At 47.7% G+C, this 23,324-nt stretch overlaps 1 protein-coding gene across 1 annotated transcript in view; it reads left to right on the top strand.

Annotated features, from left to right (window-relative positions):
- The first annotated feature begins 12,066 nt into the window (after positions 1 to 12,066).
- The window catches only part of DCTN1 (dynactin subunit 1), a 30,719-nt gene continuing 19,461 nt past the window's right edge, over positions 12,067 to 23,324 (top strand). Inside the window, exon 1 of the mRNA XM_062209685.1 lies at positions 12,067 to 12,147. The gene's annotated coding sequence lies outside the window, so the exon portion shown is untranslated. The remainder of the gene's footprint in view (positions 12,148 to 23,324) is intronic.

Below are 23,324 nucleotides of genomic sequence, written 5' to 3'. Positions count from 1 at the left end.
TCCTTATTCTGTTCCTGCTGCTTAAACTGTGTGCATGGCTCTGCAGAAGTCCCATCCTGGGACCTCCAGTGCTGCTTCAGACCTGACTAGGAAGACAGAAGTAGTGAGTGGGGGGCCAGTGGTGGTGAGTGCTCACCCACCCTGATACCTCCCACACTGTCCTGGCCTCAGCACCCAGCAGCTCCAACAGGGAGGGCAGAGAGGAGACCCAGCACCCACTATTGGCACCGTTGTCTCTTCCCTCATTCTGTTGCCCTCTGGTTACCATCCAGATCAGCCTTCTGTGATGCTGCGCTCCCACAGGCATCAGGGATATTGTGTCCTTGAGGCCGGCCCCATGTGGGACTCATCTGATTCTCACCTAACCAGAGCCAGAATGGTGTGGATAATGATCCATGCAGCCCCAGTGACTGTCTCCTGCTGGAAGAGGGACCTCAGCTCTGTGGCCTCCATCTGGGTGGAGGAGCCCGAGTCGCACCGACAGGTAAGCAGTGCTGGCATGGGTGGTGTGTGCCTCGGCTTGCTGCCTCCAATATGTTTCAGGAGTCTCCTTCTGGGCTTGGGCACTCTAAGATCCAACTCCAAAACAGGCATGCCCACGTCCCATCACCTATGTATCCCACTGGAATGCTCTGGTAATACCCCCCAAAGCCCTACCTTGTGTTCCAGCCTCATATCCCTCATCTTTGCATGCACTATGGCCTTTTAACTGATCCCCAACATATCCCTCCAGATTGTGTCTCCATCACCCACCACCTGTGTTCTCATCTTCTCCCAGGCCCCCAGGACACTTACCCTAAACAGTCTCAATCTCACCTTTGCTACCACTTGGGTCCTTTCTGCTCACAAATCCACTCCAAAGTAAGGAAGATGGATGTTCACCTTCTGTGCCACCTGGTGACTCACTGTCTCCCATGACACCTGTTAGCTGCTGGCACCCACCTGCTTGCTAAAGGGTGATTTGCATCACGCAGCAGGAGAACCCAGATGGAACAAGTCAGGATTAGGAGACCAAATGGTAGCAGAACCAGTCAGCTTGAAATACAAGCTGCCCATACGAGTGCCCAGGCTCCCTTCCAAGCCCCCAGTTCTTGTCAAACCTGTAGTCAATCGTCACTGTCAAAGCTTCTTGGGGACAGGAGTAGGAGGCCCTACAGAGAAAGCAAGCAGACCGAGTCCCTACTCTTATAGAGTTCAAAGTCCACAGGGTTGTAGACAATACCCTGGGGCCTTGGGTCCATCTCCTTTTCTGATGTAGAAGCTTTGGGTCCTTCTGGAGGGTATGTGTGGGGGTGGGAGGTTGGTGGTGCAAGGTGCACTGTCCCTGACATTTCTCCTGAATTTTGTAATAGCCTTTTAGAAAGAAAAGCGTTTTTTAGGTCAGGTAACATACATCTAAAGCACAAACTGGAAGGTGTATAAAAAAGTGCACAGAAAAAAAGTGCACAGAGTTTTTTTGTTGTTTTGTTTTGTTTTGTTTTTTAAAGACTCTCTCTTCCTCCCTTTGTCCATAAACAACATACTTCTCTCCTGGGAGGCAACTACTGTGCCAGGGTCCTGTGTATCCTTCAGTGGCCAATTAAATTAGCCCAACTAAAAAGCCATCAGAGAGAAAGACAGGACTTTGCACTTGCCTGTATGGATGTTTTTCCCCTTTTCCCAAATTGTAACATATCACACCGCTGCCCACACTTTGTTTACTAATATTTCTTATACTGTCTTCTCTCCTATGTCCTTTTCTCTCATGTGTTCTCCCCACTGCCACTTTTTTTTTTAAGATTTATTTTATCATCTGAAAGGCAGAGTTAGAGAGAGAGAGAGAGAGAGAGAGAGAGAGAGAGATGTCTTCCATCCATTGGTTAACTCCCCAAATGGCTTGGGCCAAGCTGGAGCTAGGAGCAACTTCCAGGTCTCCTACATGGTGCGGGGGCCCAAGCACTTGGACCATCCTCTGATACTTTCTGAGGCACAGCAGCTGGGAGCTGAATCAGAAGCAGAGAAGCCAGAACTCCAACCAGCGCCCATATGGGATGCCAACACTGCAGGTAGTGGCCTAACCTGCTACACCACAACGCCAGCCCTGCACTGCTTTTAGAAGTCACTTTTTTTTAGAAGTCACTGTTTTTAGAAGTCACTTTTCACCACATCTCTTTCTTGTCTAAAATCCTTTGAAGGTACCTGTCCTTAGAAGATAAATCCCAAGCCCTTCTCTCCACATGTCCAAGGCCCCCTGAAGGCTGAGAATCTTACCTTTTTCCCCTCCCTCAATCCACACCCAAGTCTCCAACCAGCCAATCTTAGCTCTTGGACTCTGTTCTGTTTTATCCCTCTGTGTTTTTGCTTTTGCTCCTGTGGTTCTAACTGGAAAATTCTTTCCCACCCTCTTGGCCTAGTTAATTTTAGTTCATTTCCAAGACTCAACACAGATATCATTTCTGATATGCTCCCCATCTGCCTTGCTCCCCAACCCCCGCCCTGCCCCTGCGCCTCCTCCAACTACCTCTCAGGTGCCCTGTACACATGTCTGTGACTTCCCTGACAGGGCCCTGTGGGAATTAGTCTTTCCTATCAGGCAAGGAGCCTCTTTTCTTTATATCACTTGTCTGCAAATTTGGAGTCCATTTTTTCTCTTTAAGAACAATTTCTTGAGGCCAGTGATTGGTGTAGCTGTTAAGTCACCACTTGGAATGCCCTCATCCCGTATCAGAGTGCCTGTGTTTCAGTCTTGGTTTCATGCCTGATTCCAGCTTCTTGCTAATGGACACCCTGGGGGCAGCAGGTGATGGCTAAAGTGCTTGAGTCCCTGACACCCACATGGGAGACCCTAACTGAGATGTAATGCCAGCATTACAGGTAGTAGCTTAATGTGCTGTTTCACAATGCCAGCCCCTAATTTAGTTTTTTTATTTTAATTTTTAATCTATTTGAAAGGCAGTGTTACAGGAGTTGGAGGGGAGGGGCTCAACGGCCAGGGCTGTGCCAAACCAAAGCCAGTAGTCAGGAGCTTCTTCTGGGTCTCCCACATGGGTGCAGGGGCCCAAGCACTTGGTCTATTTTCTGTTGCTTTCCCTGGCACATTAGCAGGGAGCAAGATTGGAAGTGGAGCAGCTGGGTCTTGAATTGGTGCCCATATGGAATACCAGCATTATAGGCTTCAGCTTAACCCACTATACCACAACGCTAACCCCATAATTTAGGTTTTTTTTGTTCAAATACTTTCTTAAGTATCTCTACACACACATTTCCCTCAACTGTAGAACCCCTATGTGTTCAGGACCCATGTTAATGTCTGCCACATCCTGACTGCCTAATAAACATTTGTGAGTGAATGAATGAATGAACGAATGAATACATGAAAGGTAGCTCTCACAGTGTTTCCAACCTCTCTTTCCCCATCTGAGCATCATTGAGACAAAACAAATACACAAGAATCACTTAAATTAGCTCCAAAAGCAGAGCGAAAACTCCAAACACTAAAAAAGGAAAGCAGCTGATGAAAGTTCAGGCTTCGTTCACAGGAAGCTCTCTTGTGCCTAGCACGGGGGGAGGTGCCCACTGCCCAGCTCAGGGAGCCCTGGGTAGGCCCTGGTCTTGGAGCAGTGGGCGAGGGAGTTAGCCCAGGACTTGGATTGAACTCTGGTCCTCTCTGCACCCACGGGCCCTGCAAAAGGCAGGGTGAGCCCTGTAGGTGAACATGTCTTCCTTTCAGCAGCTACGCTGGCAGACTGATGAAGAGCTCCTGACGGGTTGCAGGGCCTTTGACCTCCAGCCAGAGCTACAGTTGCAGCAAACTGTCCCTGACTTCATTTGCTAGGGAGCTTGCCGGCGCCTCCAAAGAGCGGGTAACTGCCTCTGACACTCCTTACCCCTCTGCCCCCAACACCACCTCCAACCTTTCACGTCTCCTCCCAACACGTCCTGGCCTTAATGTACTCCCAGCATCCCCTCCATTTATCACCCGCACATCCTGAATTTTTGTCAACCCTGTCTTTGTGTCTCCTTTTCAATTGTTTCCCGCTCTCATCATTAACAACCTCCTTTCCTCCCAGTATTTTCCCATCCCAACACCATCCATCATCTTCCTCCTAAAGTTTACCCCACACTTTCCAATACCTACCCTTCCTCCCTGGTTTGGGTGTCACCATTAACGAAAGCTATGGAACACTGATGTCCCCAGGACCGCCACCAACATACTTGGTAGGACTCTTCCCTCTACTGTTAGAACCACACTTAAACCTTTCTCTCCCCACACCTGTGTCACACTCTCTAAGGTGTGGCTGTGACCTCTGTGGACCCTGGTGTTACATCCATAGAGGTCATGAAGCATTTCTTTCTTTTTTTTTCTAATATTTATTTATTTTATTTGAAAGGCAGAGTTACAGAGATGCAGAGAGAGAGAGAGAGAGAGAGAGAGAGAGATCTTCCATCCGCTGGTTCACTCTCCAGATGGCTGCAATGGTTGGAGCTGCACTGATCCTGAACCCACATTGGAAATCTGGATTGGCTCCAGGCTCATGTCTTCAGAGTGGTCCAGCTATGGCTTTTGCATCCATTTGGGGAGTGAACCAGTGGATGGAAGATCTCTCTCTCCCCATCTCTCCCTCTCTCTGTAACTCTGCCTTTTAAAAAAATGAATAAACCTGAAAAAAAAAAAACAATTGTTTTTGCATATTGACTTTATATCCAGCCACCTTGACAAATTCTTCTAGATAAATTCTAGTCATTTTCATATTATTTTGATGTTTCCCATATAGTCATCCTATCATCCATGAAAAATGAAAGTTTTATTACTTGCTAATATTATGCCCTATATTTTCCTGGTTTCACTGCTCTATGGCCTAAAATACAATGTTGATTAAAATTAGAGATAATTGACAGCTTTCTATTTTTGATTTTAGATAATCTGCTGGGATCCTATCTTTTTTTTTTTAAATTATTTATTTGAAAGGCAGAGTTATGGGCTGCGGGGGGGAGTGAGAAAGAGAGAACCTTCCATCCACTGGCTCACTCCCCAAATGGCAGCAATGGGGAGAAGCTGGGACAGACAGAATCCAGGGCCAGGAGTTTCATCCAGGTCTCCCACGTGGACGGCAGGGACCCACGTACTTGAGGATCACTTTCTGCCTCACAGGGTGTGCATTAAAAGGAAGTTGGGGGACACAGATTGTGGTATAGCAGGCAAGGCCACTGCCTTCGACACAGTGCCCTGGCTACTCCACTTACCACCCAGCTCCCTGCTAATATGCCTGAGAAAGCAGCAGAAGATGACCCAAGTGTTTGGGCCCTGGCATCCATGTGGAGACCTGGAGGAAGTTCCTGGTTGCTGGTTTCAGCCTGGCCCAGCCCTGGCTGTTGTGGTCATTTGGGGAGTGAACCAGAGGATGGATGATTTCTCTCTCTCTATATATATATATATAATTCTGTCTTTCAAATAAATAAATAAAAGCTTTAAAAAAATAAAAAAAGAAGCTGTGTCAGAGGGGAAGTGGGATTCCTTCCCAGGCACTCAGATGTGGGATGCGGTGTCCCCAGCAGAAGCTTATTCCACTGCACCACCCCTGTCCCTTGCCTTCTTTTCAAGAGTCTGTGTTTTTAACAAAATGAAAGTTTTCTCCATGATTTTTACATCAGAACCTAGTGGTCTGCTTAGCCGGCGCTGTGGCTCAACAGGCTAATCCTCCGCCTTGCGGCGCCGGTACACTGGGTTCTAGTCCCGGTCGGGGCGCCGGATTCTGTCCCGGTTGCCCCTCTTCCAGGCCAGCTCTCTGCTGTGGCCAGGGAGTGCAGTGGAGGATGGCCCAAGTGGTTGGGTCCTGCATCCCATGGGAGACCAGGATAAGCACCTGGCTCCTGGCTTCGGATCAGCGAGATGCGCCGGCCGCAGCGGCCATTGGAGGGTGAACCAACGGCAAAAAAGGAAGACCTTTCTCTCTGTCTCTCTCTCACTGTCCACTCTGCCTGTCAAAAAACAAACAAACAAACAAAAAAAAAACCCTAGTGGTCTGATGGGCCCCTGTAAGAGTAACTTTTCATGATTGTTCTGGCTTAGTCTACATTGTGGATTCTTCTTATAACCAAGTCTTCCAGATCTCCTAAGGGGACCATCCTCTGACCCTTCCTTAGAGGAAATGGGGCACAGCAGGTGTGGCTCTCCTTGCTCTGTCAGTGTATGACAACAAGTTAGGCCATGATGAAAATACATTAAGGGATGGAACCAGCGCTGTGGAGTAGCGGGTAAAGCTGCCACCGGCAGTGCCAGCATCCCATATGGATAACAGTTCGAGTCCTGGCTGCTCCACTTCCGATCTAGCTCTCTGCTGTGGCCTGGGAAAGCAGTAGAGGATGGCCCAAGTCTTGGGTCCCTGCACTCACATGGGAGACTGGGAGAAGTTCCTGGCTCCTGGCTTTGGATCAGCACAGCCCAGCCGTTGCAGTCAATTGGGGAGTGAACCATCAGATGGAAGACCTCTCTCTCTCCCTGCCTCTCGTTCTCTCTCTGTGTAACTATGACTTTCAAATAAATAAAAAAAATATTTAAAAAAAAGAAAACACACTAAGGGCTCTCTTGAAGGGCCACGTCCTCTCCTGAAAGCCTAACAGAGCAGTGAGAGGAAGGATTGAAGCTGCCTCTGCATTGCCTGAGAGGGGAGCTGCTGGCCACATGGGGCTACCAAGCATTTGAAATGTGAGCAATGTGACCATGGAACTAAGTCTTAAATTTTACTTAATTTTGATTATGTTAACTGTAAGTTTAAACATGGCTATTCAATTCAGTTTTTGGAAAACTTGTACAATCTGAAACAAGTAGCACATGTGCATGTAGTTTTTCAACCATAAGTCTTATGAAATCTGAACCATATCAAGTATCCCCAACAAAAACATAGTGTCTGAATAGAGATGGTCTGCAAGTGCAAAATATGTCCTGGAGGGGTAAATGATGGCAAAGTGGTTAGGACACAAGCTGAGATGCCTGCCGAGCCCCACTCCCTCCCTCCCTCCCTCCCTCCCCCCTCCCTCCCACCCTTCCTCTTTGTTTCTTTCTTTCAAGATTTTATTTATTTATTTGAGAGGTAGAGTTACAGACAGAGAGAAGGAGAGACAAAGAGAAGTCTTCCATCTGCTGGTTCACTCCTCAAATGGCTGCAACAGCCAGAGCTGGGCTGATCCGAAGCCAGGAGCCAGGAGCTTCTTCCAGGTCTCCCACGAGGGTGCAGGGGCCCAAGCACTTGGACCATCCTCCGCTGCTTTCCCAGGTCATAGCAGAGAGCATAGAAGAGGAGCATCTGGGACACGAACCGGCACCCATGTCGGACGGATGCCAGTACTGCAGGCAGAGGCTCAGCCCACCACGCCACAGTGCCAGCCCCCCAGCTCCACTTTCAATTTCAGCTCCCTGCACATGCACACCCTGAGAGACAGCAGGTGGTGGTTCAAGTACTTGGATTCCTGCCACCCACATGGGCGACACACATTGAATTCCAGGCTCCAAGATTCTGCCTGGCCCACCCCTGACTATTGTAGACATTTGGGGAGTGGACCAGAAGGTGGGCAATCTCTCTCCAGCTGTCTTTGTCTCTCTGCCTTTCAAATAAAATGAAAATATAATAAATAAAAAATTTTTTAAAACAAAATACACTCTGGATTTCAAAGACTCAGTTAAGTCTTTGAACCTGTTGCATAACAGGTTAAGCTACCACCTACAATGCTGGCAGGCCATATGGCCACTGGTTGGAGTCCCAGCTGCTCCACTTCTAGTCCAGCTCCCTGCTAATGTGCCTGGGAAAGCAGCAGAGGATGGCCCAAGTCCTAAGGTTCCCTGCCACCGACATGGGAGACCCGGATGAAGCTCCTGGTTTCTGGTTTTGGCCTGGCCCAGCCCTGCCATTGTGGCCATTTGGGGGAGTGAACCAGCAGAGAGAAGATCTTTCCCTCTCTGTTTTTTCCTCTCTCTGTGTTGCTCTGCCTTTCAAACAAATGAATCTTTAAAAAATTCAAATTCATAGAGAGAAAATAGAATGGTGATTACTAGGATGTAGGGGGAAGGGAGAATGGAAAGTTATTGTTTATTGGGTACAGATTTTTAGTATGGCTGGCGCTGTGGTACAGTATGTTCATTCATGTCCTGGCTGTTCCATTTCCTATCCAGCTCCCTGCTGATGGCCTGGGAAGGCAGTGGAAGATGGACAGGTACTTGGGTCCCTGGAGCCACATTAGAGACCTGGAAGAAGCTCCTGGTCAAATTGGCCCAACTCCAGCTGTTGCAGCCATTTGGGAGTGAACCAGCAGATGGAAGACCTTTCTCTCTCTCTGCCTCTCCCACTCTCTCTGTAACTCTGCCTCCCAAATAAATAAATAAATCTTAAAAAAAAATTCTTTTTTTTTTTTTTTGGACAGACAGAGTGGATAGTGAGAGAGAGACAGAGAGAAAGGTCTTCCTTTTTGCCGTTGGTTCACCCTCCAATGGCTGCTGCGGCCGGCACATCTCGCTGATCCGAAGCCAGGAGCCAGGTGCTTCTCCTGGTCTCCCATGCGGGTGCAGGGCCCAAGGACTATGGGCCATCCTCCACTGCCTTCCCGGGCCATAGCAGAGAGCTGGCCTGGAAGAGGGGCAACCGGGATAGAATCCGGCGCCCCAACCGGGACTAGAACCCGGTGTGCCGGCGCCGCAAGGCGGAGGATTAGCCTGTTAATCCACGGCGCCGGCCAAAAAAAAAATTCTAAAAATAGATAGTGGCAATGGTTGCACAACAGTGTGAATGTACTTCATATCCCTAACTGTACACTTAGAAGTAATAAGTTTTATGTGTTTTATCACAATAACAGATATGTGTGTAAGTGCCTTTTAAGATCTTTAAAGCTATTTTAATGCCATTTCTCTTTGATAGAAGAGAATAGAAGCTGTTGCTACTAAAGTTATAGATTCATTTGTTATTTGAGTCAGTTGCATCCTACAGCTATGATGGCTCTCCTATGGAAAGTCCTGTATACACAGCAATTCACTGCAACATTGTACCATCAAGAGGGGAAAGAAAATAAGTAGAAACTGGTTAATGAACCGCCTGTACCTGTGCAGTAGACTACTGTACAACTGAAATAATGAATGAGGACCATCTCTAACGCACTGAGTTAGAAAGATCTTCAAGGGACTGGCACTGTGGCACAGTGGGTTAATGTCCTGGCCTGAAGCGCCGGCATCTCATATGGGATCTGGTTCTAGTCCCAGCTGCTCCTCTTCTGATCCAGCTTTCTGCTATGGCCTGGGAAAGCAGTAGAAGATGGCCCAAGTCCTTGGGCCCCTGCACCCACGTGGGAGACTTGGAAGAAGCTCCAGCATCCTGGCTTCAGATCAGCGCAGCTCCGGCCATTGCGGCCATCTGGGAAGTGAACCAGCGGATGGAAGACCTCTCTCTCTGTCTCTATCTCTCTCTGTAACTCTGTCTTTCAAATAAATAAAATAAAATAAATCTTAAAAAAAAGAAAGATCTTCAAGATACATTAAGTGAGGAAAGCAACGTGCAAGTATACATAGTATGCTACCTTTTGCATAAGAAAGCGGAGGAGTAAGTTTATGTATTCATATGCACCTGTGTTTGCATAAGACACTGAGAAAATAAATATGAAACTAATAACAAGGGGTGCCTGAAGCAGGTGAAGAGCATGGAACGGAGGGAACAAGGGTTTAGGAGGCTTCTTAGTGCATACTATTTTGTGTTCTTTTGATTGAAAAAGTATTTATTTTTATTTTACCAGAGAGAGAGAGAGAGAGAGAGAGAGAGAGAGAGAGATGTCTTCCATTTGCTAGTTAACTCCCCAAATGCCTGCAACAGCCAGGGATGGGTGAAACCAAAGCCAGGTGCCAGGAACTCCATTCAGGTCTCCCACATGGGTGGCAGTGACCCAACTACTTGGCATCCTCTGCTGCCTTCCAGGGTGCACATTAGCAGAAAGCTGGAATGGAAGCACAGAAGCTGGGACTCAACCCAGGCCCTCTGTAGGGGACCCCAGGGCCCCAGTCAGTGTCTTAACTGCTGCACCAAAGGCCAACCTCTCTTTTGAATTTTTAAAAAATTGTTATTTATTTATTTGTTAAACATTTATTTATTTATTTGAAAGGCAGAGGTACAGAGAGGCAGAGGCAGAGAGAGACAGGTCTTCCATCCACTGGTTCATTCCCCAAATGGCAGCAACGGCCAGAGCAAGGCCAATCTGAAGCCAGGAGCTGGGAGCTTCTTTCAGGTCTCCCATGCAGGTACAGGGGCCCAAGCACTTGGGCCATCTTCCACTGGTTTCCCAGGCCATGGCAGAGAGCTGTATTGGAAGAGAAGCAGCCTGGACACAAACTGGTGCCTATATAGGATGCTGGCACCGCTGGCGGTGGCTTTACCTCCTACACCACAAGTGCTGGTCCCCAAATTTTTATTTATTTGAAAGTCTGAGTTACAGAGAGAGGGAGAGAGGGGGAGAGGGAGAGTGGGAGAGAAAGAGAGAGAGAGAGAGAGAGTTCATTTCCCAAGTGACTCCAACAGCAAGGGCTGGACCAGGCCAAAGCCAGGAGCCAGGAGCTTCTTCCAGGTCTCCCATGTGGGTGCAGGGGCCCAAGTGCTTGGGCCATCTTCTGATGCTTTCTCAGGCACGTTAGCAGGGCTGGATCTGAAATGGAGCAGGTGGGACTCCAATTGGTGCCCATATAGGACACCATGCTGCAGACAGCAGCTTAACTGGCTGCACCACAACTCCGGCCCCATTGATTTTTGAGCCATGCAAATACATATTCCGAATACCATTAGAAATATTTAGAAGATAAAATGGGGAAAAGACAGGAATAATGGAGAGGGTGCCCAATTCATCCCTCCTACCTCTTAGCCCCTCATCCTCCCATCAACTTAATGGATTTTTCAGATTGTTTTCAATTTGAGATTAACTGAGATAAACATTAGAAGCATTGTATGGTTGCATTTCAGGCTGTTTACATGGATTCACTCAATGTTCCTGATAACCCAGTGAGACAGATACTGTCATTAACATTGTCATTTTACAACCGAAGAACAGAGGCACATAGAGGTTTAAGTAACCAGCTCCAAGTCTCACACAGCTAGTAAGTTGCAGTGAAGAATTTGAAGCTATGCTTATAAAATTCTGCCTCTCTCAACATCCTTGCGCAAATATCTTGGTACACATGATCTGTTTTTTTTTAATTTATTTATTTGAAAGAGTTACAGAGAGAGGTAGAGACATAGAGAGAAAGAGGTCTTCCATCTGCTGGTTCACTCCCCAAATGGCTGAAACAGCCAGAGCTGAGCCAATCCGAAGCCATCAGCTTCTTCTGGGTATCCCATGTGAGTGGCAGGGGCCCAGACGCTTTGGCCATCTTCTGTTGCTTTTCCCAGGCACATTAGCAAGGAGCTGGATCAGAAGTGGAGCAGCTGGGACTCAAACTGGCACCCATATGGATGCCAGTACTGTAGGCTGGGGCTTTAATCCCCTTCGCTGCCGGCCCCACGTGATCCGTTTTTTAAGGCTTCATTTTTAGAAGAGGGTACATTGGGTCAAGAAGTTTATTGTTCAATGTTTCTTTTAATATAAAAAAGCCAAAGTGGCATTATATAAATTTGTGTTATTTTACATCTTCACTACAAGCATATTAGAATGTATCTGCACATGATGTAGCACACTGAGTAGCATCAAAATTTATTTTTTTTCCCAGGCTAACCGACAAGATATGATTTATCGTTCCTGTTTGAATTAGCACTCAGAAGCTTGCAGACTTCCAGCTCCTCTGCGCTGGCTCCTCTGCTCCGACAGAGGGCGTTCGCCACGACGAGCCTCTCCTTTATGCGCCTAAATAGGCCTCCCAGGCACAATACGCATGCGCACATCACGCCCCAGGTGTCCAGTTTTGTGCCTGATCGATGTGGTCGCGACAGGGCTCGGTGCGCAGTTGTCAGTCCGGTTGGGACTGCAGTAAAGAGTAGCGCGCACCCCGGACCCAGCGTGCCTGTGGGCCCGAGGGGTGAGGGGTTCTGGGGCGGGACCGGAGGGGTCAGGCGGCGCGTCGGGCAGCCCGTGAGGGCGGGGCGCGCCCCGCAGGGTCTTGGGCGTCGGTCGCCGGTGTGGCCCGAGCCGGGCGCGGAGCCCCTGACAGGACAGGTACGGAGGCGGCGACCCTGCCAACCGTCTGCTCCGCCGCCCCCAAGTGTTTATGAGGTCGCGGGCGGTGGGCCGGGAGCTCGTCACTGGCTCAGGGCGCGGCACGGCGCTGGATGTGCGGGGCGGGGGCTGACGGGGCTGGGCCGCGGAAGGGGTGGGCGTTCGCCCCGGTCTGGGGGGCTCCCCCCGAGTGTTTGAGCCCAGCCTCCCCCGACCCGCTTGAGCTCTTCCACCTGACCCTGTTCTGCCGGAGTCAGAGTGACTGCGCCTCCGCGTCCCTCCAGAACTGCAACACCCCCCCCCCCCTTGCTGGGAGCGTCCGCTGCACCCCTGAACCCGCTCAGAGCCGCAGGCTCTGTGTGGGCGCTTGTGGAGAAACGTGTCACACGAAAAGCAATCCCAGAGGACTGACTCAAGCTGGGGGTCTGGATGAGTGCTTGGTGTGTGAGTCCTTCCCGTCCTGGTCCGCCCGAGCTGGGAAGGGGACCCTGGAGCAGCGGTGCTGCGCATCCCGGGTCTTGAGGCGCGGCCGCAGCTGGCTCCCACAGACAGGGAGCTCTGCCCGTTGTCAGGGGGCCGCGACTTGGCAACTTACCCTCATTGACTGCGCGGAGCAAGCCCGCGGTGCCGGTACCCACAGTGACAGGAACCGTGCGACACTCTTGACCGTGTGTTGCTGTGCAGCCTGAGCTGTGGGATGTCAGAAGAGATGCTGAGCTTTATTTTTGAGAGAGATATTTTGCACTCAAATATGCTTGGAAGATTTATGGTTAAAGTTTTCTGCCCTGCAGAGTATTTCAGAGCCTTCACTATGCTAATGGTGCTTACCATAAATCAACTGAGAGCAGGCATGGGGAGTTTTCCAGATCTTCCTGTTAAAACTGCCCTTCCAGGCTGGTGCCTCTGTTTAACATCTGGAGCAGTTTGAGAAGCACGGTTCCAGAATCAGGAACTCGAGGTTTGGAAGGGACAGTGAGGGTCAGTGCCTTTCGAATTTTAACGGTGCATACGTTGAGCAGGGTCCTGTTAAAAGACAGGTGTCGACTCCGCAGCTCTGACAAGTTCTGAGGTGATGCTAATGCTGCTGGCCCATGGACCACACTCGTCGTAGCACGGGTGTAGACCGCTGGGTCGAAAGAGAGGGTGTTCTGTTCCCTCTTCTCCAGAACAAACTGCTTGCAGTCCCGGGTGAGTCCCTTCCCTTGTCCAGTGAGAGTCTGGACTAGACAAGATCCACGGTGCTGGGAGTCTAGTCCAGCTGTGCTTGTGATGGCTCAGTTCCATTTACAAAATATTCTTGTCACTTTGGTAAATTTTGCAGTTTGTCTTGAACATTTCCAATAATGTGGAATTAACCATGTATTTAGCATATTGTTTTATTCTTGGGATAGCTCAATAAGGAAGGTCTTTATGTTGCTGAAATACATCTCTGTCCCTTCCCTCCTGTTGGTCAGGTTATCTCTTAGAATGAAACTGGAAGACAAGAAATGTAATCCCTCTTTAAAAACTCGACTCTTACTATATCCGATGGCAGCTGTTCTTACCACACTCTCTCCAAAATCATGTTTAGGAAATTTCTTTTTATAAAGCTAGAGCTTTAGCTGGACTTTGAAGGCTTGGGGAAGGCATCCTAAGCTGACAGTAGTGCAGAGCTGAGACTGCCTGTGTCAAATCCAAGCTGGTTGATTACAGCAAGAAGTGAGATGCCAGTAGAAGATGTTAGGCAGATGAGTGTATGAACAGCAGTATTTTAGAGGGTCTGTTTACCTCTAGAGGATATATTTGCAGTGTACAAGGTGCTTGGAAGTAGGAAAGGAGACAGACTCAGCTTCATATGTCAGTAATAGAGGACTTAGGTTGATGACAACAGTAATGCCTTGTATTTATATCTAACTTTGCAGATTACAGAACTTTGCATAGGCGTGATCTCATTTGATTTAATGACTCTGTGAGGTAGACAGAGTAGCTGTTACCCTATTTTAAAGATGAAGCACCAGAGAGGGTGAAGATGTGCCTTAATTTTCAAAACTATTAAAAGGCAGACCAAAGTGGTGACGGTGACTATGGAGGAGAAAGGAAGGCTGCAAGAGGCAGCACTGAGAAGAATTGATAAATTGGGCCTGACTGGGTGTTGCAGTACGAAGGAGACGTGGTTAAGGAGGAGGCAGGATAGTTGGGAGGATCATAGTACCATTGGCAAATACCACTCTAGGTTTTGCTGTATCGATGCTAGTGGCTGCCTGGAGTCACAAGTTGGGAGGGATTAGAGTAGATGATTGCCAGGTTACTTGGCTTGTCTTCAGCAACTAGGTAGTGCTGGGGGCACTTGAGATATCTCACCAAAGGATGAGGAGCTGGGTCATCAGCATCCCCTGAAGAGAGAAGAGCTGAGAGACTGCCTGATTCAAGTCTATCCTAAGGTCCTTGCCATCTTGAAGAGTCTGACTCTGGCTTTCTGTCACTCTTGAAATTCAGGCTGGTACCAGCTAATGGACAGACCTCCCCAGCCCCCCTCACATCTCCTGAGAGCTTCACTGCAGCAGAGCGTGGGCCCTTGCTGCTCCCAAAGCCTCACTAATGTGGGTTCCCAGAAGATCTGTGCTTCAGCTAGAGCCTGCTATGTGGTTCTGTCACCCTGGAAACATGAGCTTGAGAATTATTGTCACTGTCAAATTTCACAGGACCTGGCACTGTCTCTGTACTTTTTAGTTTCTTAGGTTCCGATCTCAAAAGACAAGAGCCACATCTACTGGTGTGTGTGTGTTCAGGTGCGCCATGACTGTTATTTTCCCCCTGATGGTGGTCTTTAAGTGTGGAGCTATTCTCTGGGAAAGCTGTCCTTAGAGCCTGGTGTTGGTGCAGGCTTCTATTCAGCATTGAGTGCCTTCTCTGTACAGAGCACTGTGTTAGATACTGAAATGAGTAGATTTCTTTGTCCTAGAGGAATTCATGCTAAGGGTGAGGGAGAAAATATTTTAACTAAAATGTGGTATTGTGATAGAGATAACGTCCAAAGTGCTGTGTGAGGGCAGAGGAGGGAATGATCAGCCCTCCATAGAGAAGTCAGGAGAATCTTCATGGGGAAAGTGATGCCTGAGCTGAGCCTTGAAGGGTGAGGAGGGAGAAGAATGCTGCTGGTATTTTGCAACATTTGCAGAGGCATTAGGAGAAATAGATCCAAGTGGCTAGAATATAAGAGAACTTCGGGATCAGAGGAGAGTTGATTGATGAGACTGGATTGGTAATGAGGCCAGGATTTCTGTTTTTAAGATTTATTTATTTATTTTGAGGGCAGGGTTACAGAGAGAGGGAGGGAGGGAGGGGAAGAGAGAGAGAGAGACTGAGAGACTGACTTTCCATCCATTGGTTCACTCCCCAAATGGCCACAACAAGCAGGGCCAGGCTGAAGCCAGGAGCCAGGAGCTTCATTTGAGTCTCCCATATGGGGTCCAAGCGCTTGGGCCATTCTCTGCTGCTTTCCTAGGCACATTAGCAGGGAGCTGGATTGGAAGTGGAGCAGACAGGACCTGAAACGGCACCCATATGGGATGCGGGGGTCCCAGGTAGAGGCTTATCCCACTATGCCACAATGCCAGAATTTTAATAGCCCATAATGAAGTGCTAAGAAGATTCAGTTTTGTGGGCAGGGAAGCCACTGGAGGTTTTTAGGAAGGTGACATTGATTGCGTTTTGGGAAGCTGGTTATAGAACTAGTCTGAAAGGGGAGAACTTACCTGGATCAGGGACATTGGGAGATTCTTAGAATAACATAGGCATGGTTTAGGGCTCAACCAAGGATTAGGACAATGGAGATGGAGGGAGCAGTGGCCCAAGTTTGAGATAGACAGCAGAGACAGAGTTAACCTGACGTAATCTAACTGGTTGAAAACAAGAAAGGAGTTGTTGAGGGTGATTCATTTTCTATTTTGAGTAGATAGTGGTGCCAGTAGCAAAGGAAGAACAAAGAAAGTTTTTTACAGGGAAGATACTGAGTGTGTTTTGGGACATGGTGTGCTTGAGGGGTCTGTGGCACTTAGCAGACAGGTAGAAATGTGAATCTGAGGTTCAGAAGTGAATTTCTTCTACGGGTGGCAAGTTGCCATTGAAGTTGTGAATAGATGTACTCTCCCAGCCATGCTTATAGAAAGCTAGACGTGGCCCAGGAGATGTAAAAGAATGGTGCACAAGGTCAGCAAGAACGTTACCTGGGAAGCTGGGAAAGGAGAACGCTGCCAGGAGGAGGATCAGCAGTTTCACTTGCTGTAGGGAGGTCAAGTAGGAGGAAATTGGAAAATGCACCTTGGGGTTAGGGAGTGAGGAGCTTGTGTTCACCAGGGCTGCAGTGGATGCTGGGGATGGAGTGGGATTGCAATGATTTGAAGAGTAGATGGGGATTGAGGACAGGGAGAGTGTACTCTGAGTGGTTGCGCAGAGAAGGAAGCGTAGGGACTGTGACAGCTTGCAGAAGAATAGCAAGGTCTAGAGATGGATGAGAGCCATCAGAAATGGTACAGTTGACAGCCCAAGAGAAAAGGTGGTTGCTAATTCAGAACCTGAGAGGAGGGTGGCAGTGGTGGCCCTGAAGAGGAGGGGACACTATTTTCTTTGAAAAGGAACGATGGAAGGAGAAAGGAAGGAATTTAGGAAGAAAGAGGCAATGATGGAATTTGCAAAGGAATTTTTACTTCATAGGCTGGTTTTCTATCTTGGCAAGGTCGTCTGCTGAGGGATGGGGTTTGATCAGAAATAAGGCCTTGAAGTGGTAAAGGAAACGTAAAACAGCTGTTCAGAGGAAGGGGAAAGAACAAGACTGAAAGAAACTTCAAGAATCTCGAGGATTCTCTGAACTGAAATCCTGCACTACAGGCTTGTCCTTCGTCTTCCTCATGGTAATAATGGCTGACATTTATTGAGTGCTTCGTACCAGCACTCTCTTAAATGCTCTTCAGGCATTATCATGTGATTTTTACAACAACCTTATTGGAAAGGTATTGCTATTCCTATTTTACAGAAGGGGAAATTGAGGCAGGGAGGATTGGTTAGGCTTAGTAATATTTATGTCTAGTGAATCTCTTGCCTCTGTAGAAATGGGATTCCTTTTCCTGAGGTATCAGAGAAGGCAGAAATTTAATTCCAACTCCCGGTTTCTGGACCATGAGGGGCTAGAATTGGGGGCTGCTAACGAGGGAGTCCTAGCATACTAGTCTGTGAGCTGGTAGTGGCACAGGTGGGCAGGACACTGGGGTCAGTGTTGCTGCCAGCTTTTTTCAACTACATAGGGAAACTCTGAAACCCTTGAGTGATTGTCCAGCATCCTGAAAAGAAAGACAAGTGACTGATAGCAAGTTGTCAGATTTTGCAGCCTGAGACTGTGTCACCTGAGACAGTGAACAAAAAAAAAGAGCTCTTGTCCCCATCCCCATTGCCCAGAAAAGAATTTTTTCTACCATTCAGTTATGAAACTAGGCATGCCTATAACCTTATGTAATAATGAGGTTACTAATGATGATGAACTCACCTGTGTGTTTTCTGAGTTGGTGTGATAGACAGGATGCCAGGTAAGGTGCACACCTGTCTTGAGTGAAAGGGGAGAATGGTGGAATGGCGTGGATGGAAGGGAAACAGACCTACCTTTTCCTGCTGCAGTCACTGGAGCATCATCTCTGTGTCCTTCCTCTTGAGGTTGCCATGGATACGCCTTTGCGTGGTAGCTTGAAGAGACTGATTTCCATTCTGATCAGATGATGTCCTGAGTTTAAAGAGAAAGGACAGAATGATCTGCTTCTGGGGAGTGGCCGGTGAGCTGCCCAAAAGGCAGAGCCCAGCACAGCCGAGGTGGCTGTGGCTTTGTTGGCTGCTTTGGTTTTTGCTGAAGTTGTGAAATGGTGCATCTCTCTCTTTAGAGCGCAGGCTCAGGGTTCCCTTTCTGCAGGGTCCTAGTGCCAGGAACTTGCTGGTTGATTCAGAGGGAGGAACCAGGAGGAAATTGAAACAGCTGAGTTGGACCCCTGCTACCACTGGGAGGATTGCAGTTCTTAAGTACAGGGCTGAGTGCCTCTTGCCTTCCTGAAGAAGTTCATTTATTGAAGATAAGGGAGGTGTATTGTGTAGTTTTCCTTCCTGACTTTTGGAGATGTAGGCCCGTAGAGGTGGGCATGTGAGTCCCTGAGTATTTCTTGGGGAGTCTAGCACTTTGGGGGAAGAGGCTGGAGTTATATTTGGATTGGGAGTGGGCTGTAGACATTTCTGGGGACCATAGGGAGCTGGAGCACTAAAGGAGGTCCATTCAGGATCCAAGCCTATCTGTATGAGACCTGTAAGGCAGATAGAGGAGTAGGACCTAATAGCCTAAAGCTTGTGGGTGTCATCTTGCTAGTTTCCTGTGGGTGTCTGGAATCCAATTTTCCAGGCTTCTAGTCCCCTCACCTCCATTCTCCAGTCAGTCAGCAGACCCTTCTTCCTGATTCCTCTGGGACTTACATCCACCTTCCTTCTTTCTAATGCTGCCAGAAATGTGCAATTTTGCCATACTGTCAGACTGCCTGGGTTTCAAATTATCCCAGCTAGGAGTGGGATCAGGGAAAGCAGACAGTTGACTTAGCCCAGGATCCAAGTTTGGTGATGTGAGACAAGAGGTGATCAAGGCACCCAGGGATCCCTGGATGCCAGGAGAAGCAAGGCAGGAAGGGAAGAGAGGCTTTTCCTCCTCATTTCTTCCTCTTTAATTCTCACAGATCTACTGCTTTTCCTATCATTTTCTGAGATTTCCCCCAAGACTGTTAGCAACCTTGTTATCCACAGAGATTTTTTTCCCTCCCCTCTTCCCATTTTCCTAGATATTCTAGCAGTATTTAATACCACTGGGGAGAAAAATGGATTAGAAATCCAGACTGTCTTGTCTCTGGCAATGTAATTCAGGATTTCCCTGTAGGGTATGGGCTAGGAGCCAGTAATAGTGTGGGAAAAGTACCTGCCTGTACAGCTAGCCAGGTATGTACCCTTGCCATTTTTTGGTTCTAAGACTGGGGCAAGCCATTCTACTACTGAGATTCAGCTCTCTCATTCATAGGATAGAGATAATACAATCTGTTTTGGTAGTATCACAAGTTCATTTTCGAAGGAGATAGTAAAACACACATTAGTGTTTACAGTTACATTTGCTCACCTCCTACCCCACCCCAACCCAAAAGCCCTGAGAACAGGACTGACTTTCTCTCTCCTGGATGCTTAGTTTCCCCTCCCATTTTCTGAATTCTGTTCATGTTTTCAATTATTATTCATATCTTGCTCATACTGCTTATTCATTTAGCTATTCATACATTCATCCATTCTTCCATTTATTCTTGTAACATTTGAGTTCCTAGTATGTGCAAGTCGTCATTGATGTACCCTCACAATAATGATGAAGACATGAGCTACAGTTTGTTTAGTGCATATTTGTTCAGGCATTGTGCTGGGTGATTTACTTAAATTTTATTTAATTCTTACAGCATACCTATGAGATAGCATTATTTCCTTCTTTTTGAAGATGAGGTAACTGGGACTCAGAAAGTTAAATATCTTGCAGGGTGTCATACAGGTGAGGAAATAGGAGGACCAGGGTTGCCTCTTTCTTTCATCTGATCTTTCTAGGGGCTTTTTTTTTTTTTTTTTTTTTTTTTTTGGTGCTGTGTCTGAATTGGCCCTTTCTTTTCTCTCTCATGGCTTTGGCTCAGACCCTCCTCCTCACCATGGTGATTACTGCAGCAGCCTCCTTGCCGTACTCCCTCTCTTTGCCAAGTTGTTCCTGCCTCTGCTGCAACCTGCACGTGCCACCAGTTTGATCTTCCTAAAAGAGTTTCCTTTTTTTTTTTTTTTTTTGACAGGTAGAGTGGATAGTGAGAGAGACAGAGAGAAAGGTCTTCCTTTGCTGTTGGTTCACCCTCCGATGGCCGCCGAGGTTGGCGCGCTGTGGCTGGCGCACCGTGCTGATCCAAAGGCAGGAGCTAGGTGCTTCTCCTGGTCTCCCATGGGGTGCAGGACCCAAGCACTTGGGCCATCCTCCACTGCACTCCCTGGCCATAGCAGAGAGCTGGCCTGGAAGAGGGGCAACCAGGACAGAATCCGGTGCCCCGACCGGGACTAGAACCCAGTGTGCTGGCGCCGCAAGGCAGAGGATTAGCCTATTGAGCCGCGGCACCGGCCCCTAAAAGAGTTTCACTGTGCCAGTCTACTGCTCAGGACGGAGAGCAGCTTCCTGTGGTTACTGGATCAAGTCCATCTGCTTCTGCCTGATGTTACACTCCATGCCTATTCATACTTACCTCGTAGCACATCTCAGTGTGTTTATTTATTCAACAAGTATTCGACTCCAAGAGCTCTGGACTCGGAAAGGCTTATAGTTTGATAGAACTCATCCTGAATTCCTCACTGAAGCTAAGCTAGTCCTTTGTAATATTTCCTAGTCAAGCAAAATTATTATTTTTTAAGATTTTATTTATTTACTTAAGAGATAGAGTTACAGACAGAGGGAGAGACAGAGAGTAAGTTCTTCCATCAGCTGATTCACTCCCCAAATGACCACCACAGCTGAAGCTGGGCTGATCTGAAGCCCAGAGCCAGGAGTCAGGAGCCAGGAGCTTGGCACTTGGGCCATCTTCCACTGCTCTCCCAGGCCATAGCTGAGAGCTGGATCAGCAGAGGAGCAACTAGGACATGAACCAGCGACCATATAGGATGTTGGCACTGCAGTCGGAGGCTTAGCCTACTATACCACAATAGTAGCCCCAAGCAAAATTATTTTTGTTTCTACTCACTACACTTAAGACTTACAGTGCTTTGTAGGCCTTTCTTCTCCACATAGCAAATTAAATAAATAAATTAAATTCCTCCTGATTTGGAAGGTACCGATTTCCTTTTCAGTTCACCTTTCTACTCTCTATAATTCCTTATAATATTTATTGCCTAGGAGTGAGCATTTGGCACAGTGGTTAAGTCATTGTTTGGAACATCCTCATCCCACATCAGAGTGCCTGGTTTGAGTTCTGGCACCTGTACTTCCAGTCCAGCTTCCCACTAGTGTGTACCCTGGAGGCAGCAGATGATGGCTCAAGTACTTGGGTCCTTATCATCCACATGGGAAGCTTGGATCTACTTCCAACCTCCTGGTTTTGGTTTGGTTCAGCCCTGAGTATTGTGTGCACCTAGGAAGTGAATGAGCAGATGGAGGATCTGTCTCTGTCTCTGTATCTCTCTGCCTTTCAAATAAAGTAAAAATAAGTAAAGATTTAAAAAATTTATTGTCTAGACATTTTCAGATTTATGTGTTATGTCAGATAATAATTCTTTGTACTTCTATAGCTTCAGTACTAAAATAACTCTGTACTTTATCTTATCCAAGCTATATAACACTAATATAGACAGGACAACTATAATTCCCATTTTGTAGGAGGGTAAACAGCATAGAAGGTAGGTGACTGTATATACCTGTGTGGCTAGTGAATTGCGGTATATATAGTCACAAAGTTCTTAGGTCTGAGCTCTTTTGAATTTTTAAAAGCAGTGTGATCTAGAGGAAGAGCTTGACTTTGGAAGCCTAGAGATATCTGTGGGAATAGTGAAAGGAAGTAGAAAGCACAGAGGGACAGATTTGGGTTCCAGTTTTGGCTCTACTCCTTCTGTGTAACTTCAGGGAAGTTGCTGAGTTCTCTAAGCCATGGTTTCCTTGTCACTATCATCCCTGGCCTTCCTCACTTTGAGGTTATTGCCAATATCTAACTGTTTATCACAGCCTTTTTGTTAGCTAACTTACTGAGCACTGTCCTAAATGTTTTATGTGAATTAGCTCAGCTAATCCTCACAACACATCTATGAGGTCTGTTCTTTGATTGTTCCCAGTTGGCAGATGAGAAAGTTGAGGCACAGAGGTGTTAAGTAACAATTAGGTTTATGTAGCTACCAAATGAGAAAGCCAGGAAAGCAGCCAGAACCTAGAACCAGCACTCTTCATCATGGTACTAGGAAGTGACGTTTTTTAGGTTGCTCTGTAGACTCTACAGTGCTCCGAACATAGGGTTCCAGGCTGTAAGGACCTGCATGGCCCTGCCCACCTGTGTAAAATGGGGAAGGAGGAGGCAGGGGCAATGTGGAGGCTTTCCAGGGGAGGAGAGAAATGGCTTCGTAGGGAAGACCCAGGAGACTGGCCGTGACTCCTAGGGAGTCTGGCCGGGACTGAAGATATGGAGAGGTGTTTTGTGACCATGGCTGTTGGCTGTCATTGTGTCAGACTCTGTGGCCTGCCTTAGAAAGAGGGTGCAGTTGGGAAAGTCACTGTTCTGCCAGAGAAGGAAGCCCAGTGCAGAAAAGACAGATGGCCCCAGGCCCAGGGGATCTAGATCCACACTGCAGCCAGTGGAGCTATGTCGGACCCCAGGCCAACCTTAACCTTTTTGGCTACATAAGGGGCAAGAACTCTGGTTCTTGGTTCCTGGCCCATGACAGACGGCTAAATGAATGAATTGGTATTGTCACATAGCCCCTTGAAGACCTCACACTAGAATTTATAAAAATCTTGTTAAATTTTTAAAAAAATGAATTATAAAACTAATGGGAACTTTTGTGAAATACAGAATTATAGAAAATAAGTCATCTCATTGGATCTGAGAAGCTAGAAATCAAGGCCAGGAGTACAAAGGGCAGTGGCGAAGATGGACTGGGCCTGTGCTGAAGGGGAAAGTGAGATTCTGTCTTTGAGCACTGCCCGGAGTAATCCAGTGGAATCGGGTAGTCTTGGGTCCAGAACCTGGCCCTTTGTAACAGCTGGAAAGCAGGAGGACTGACGTGACAGCCTCTGCCAGCAAGGGGGTGTGTGGTATCTGCCTTTATGTGCATTTGGTTGCCTCCATTACTGCCCTTCCTTGGCTGTTTATGGGTGGAGCCTAGCTCTCCTAGACCTTGAAATTCAGATCCTGATCACATGGGCCTGAATCCTGAGAGGGGAGGGAAGAGAGCCAGAGGGGAGGGTGAGAGACCCTCATTTGTGGAAGCCCTAGGCAGCTGACCATTTTGAAGTGTCACTTGATGCCTGTGGGCCTCACACCCTGGGGGTGAGGGGGGGTACAGTGATGGCAGGGGTTGTAGACTAAGAGGATATGTCAGGACTGTGGTCCCAGTCCTAGGACAGTGTACTGTAGAGGTAG

Source organism: Lepus europaeus, chromosome 13, assembly GCF_033115175.1.
Source record: "Lepus europaeus isolate LE1 chromosome 13, mLepTim1.pri, whole genome shotgun sequence".
NCBI lineage: Eukaryota > Metazoa > Chordata > Mammalia > Lagomorpha > Leporidae > Lepus > Lepus europaeus.
The sequence above is the reverse complement of the archived record's forward strand: the minus strand, read 5'-3'. Positions and strand labels throughout refer to the sequence as shown.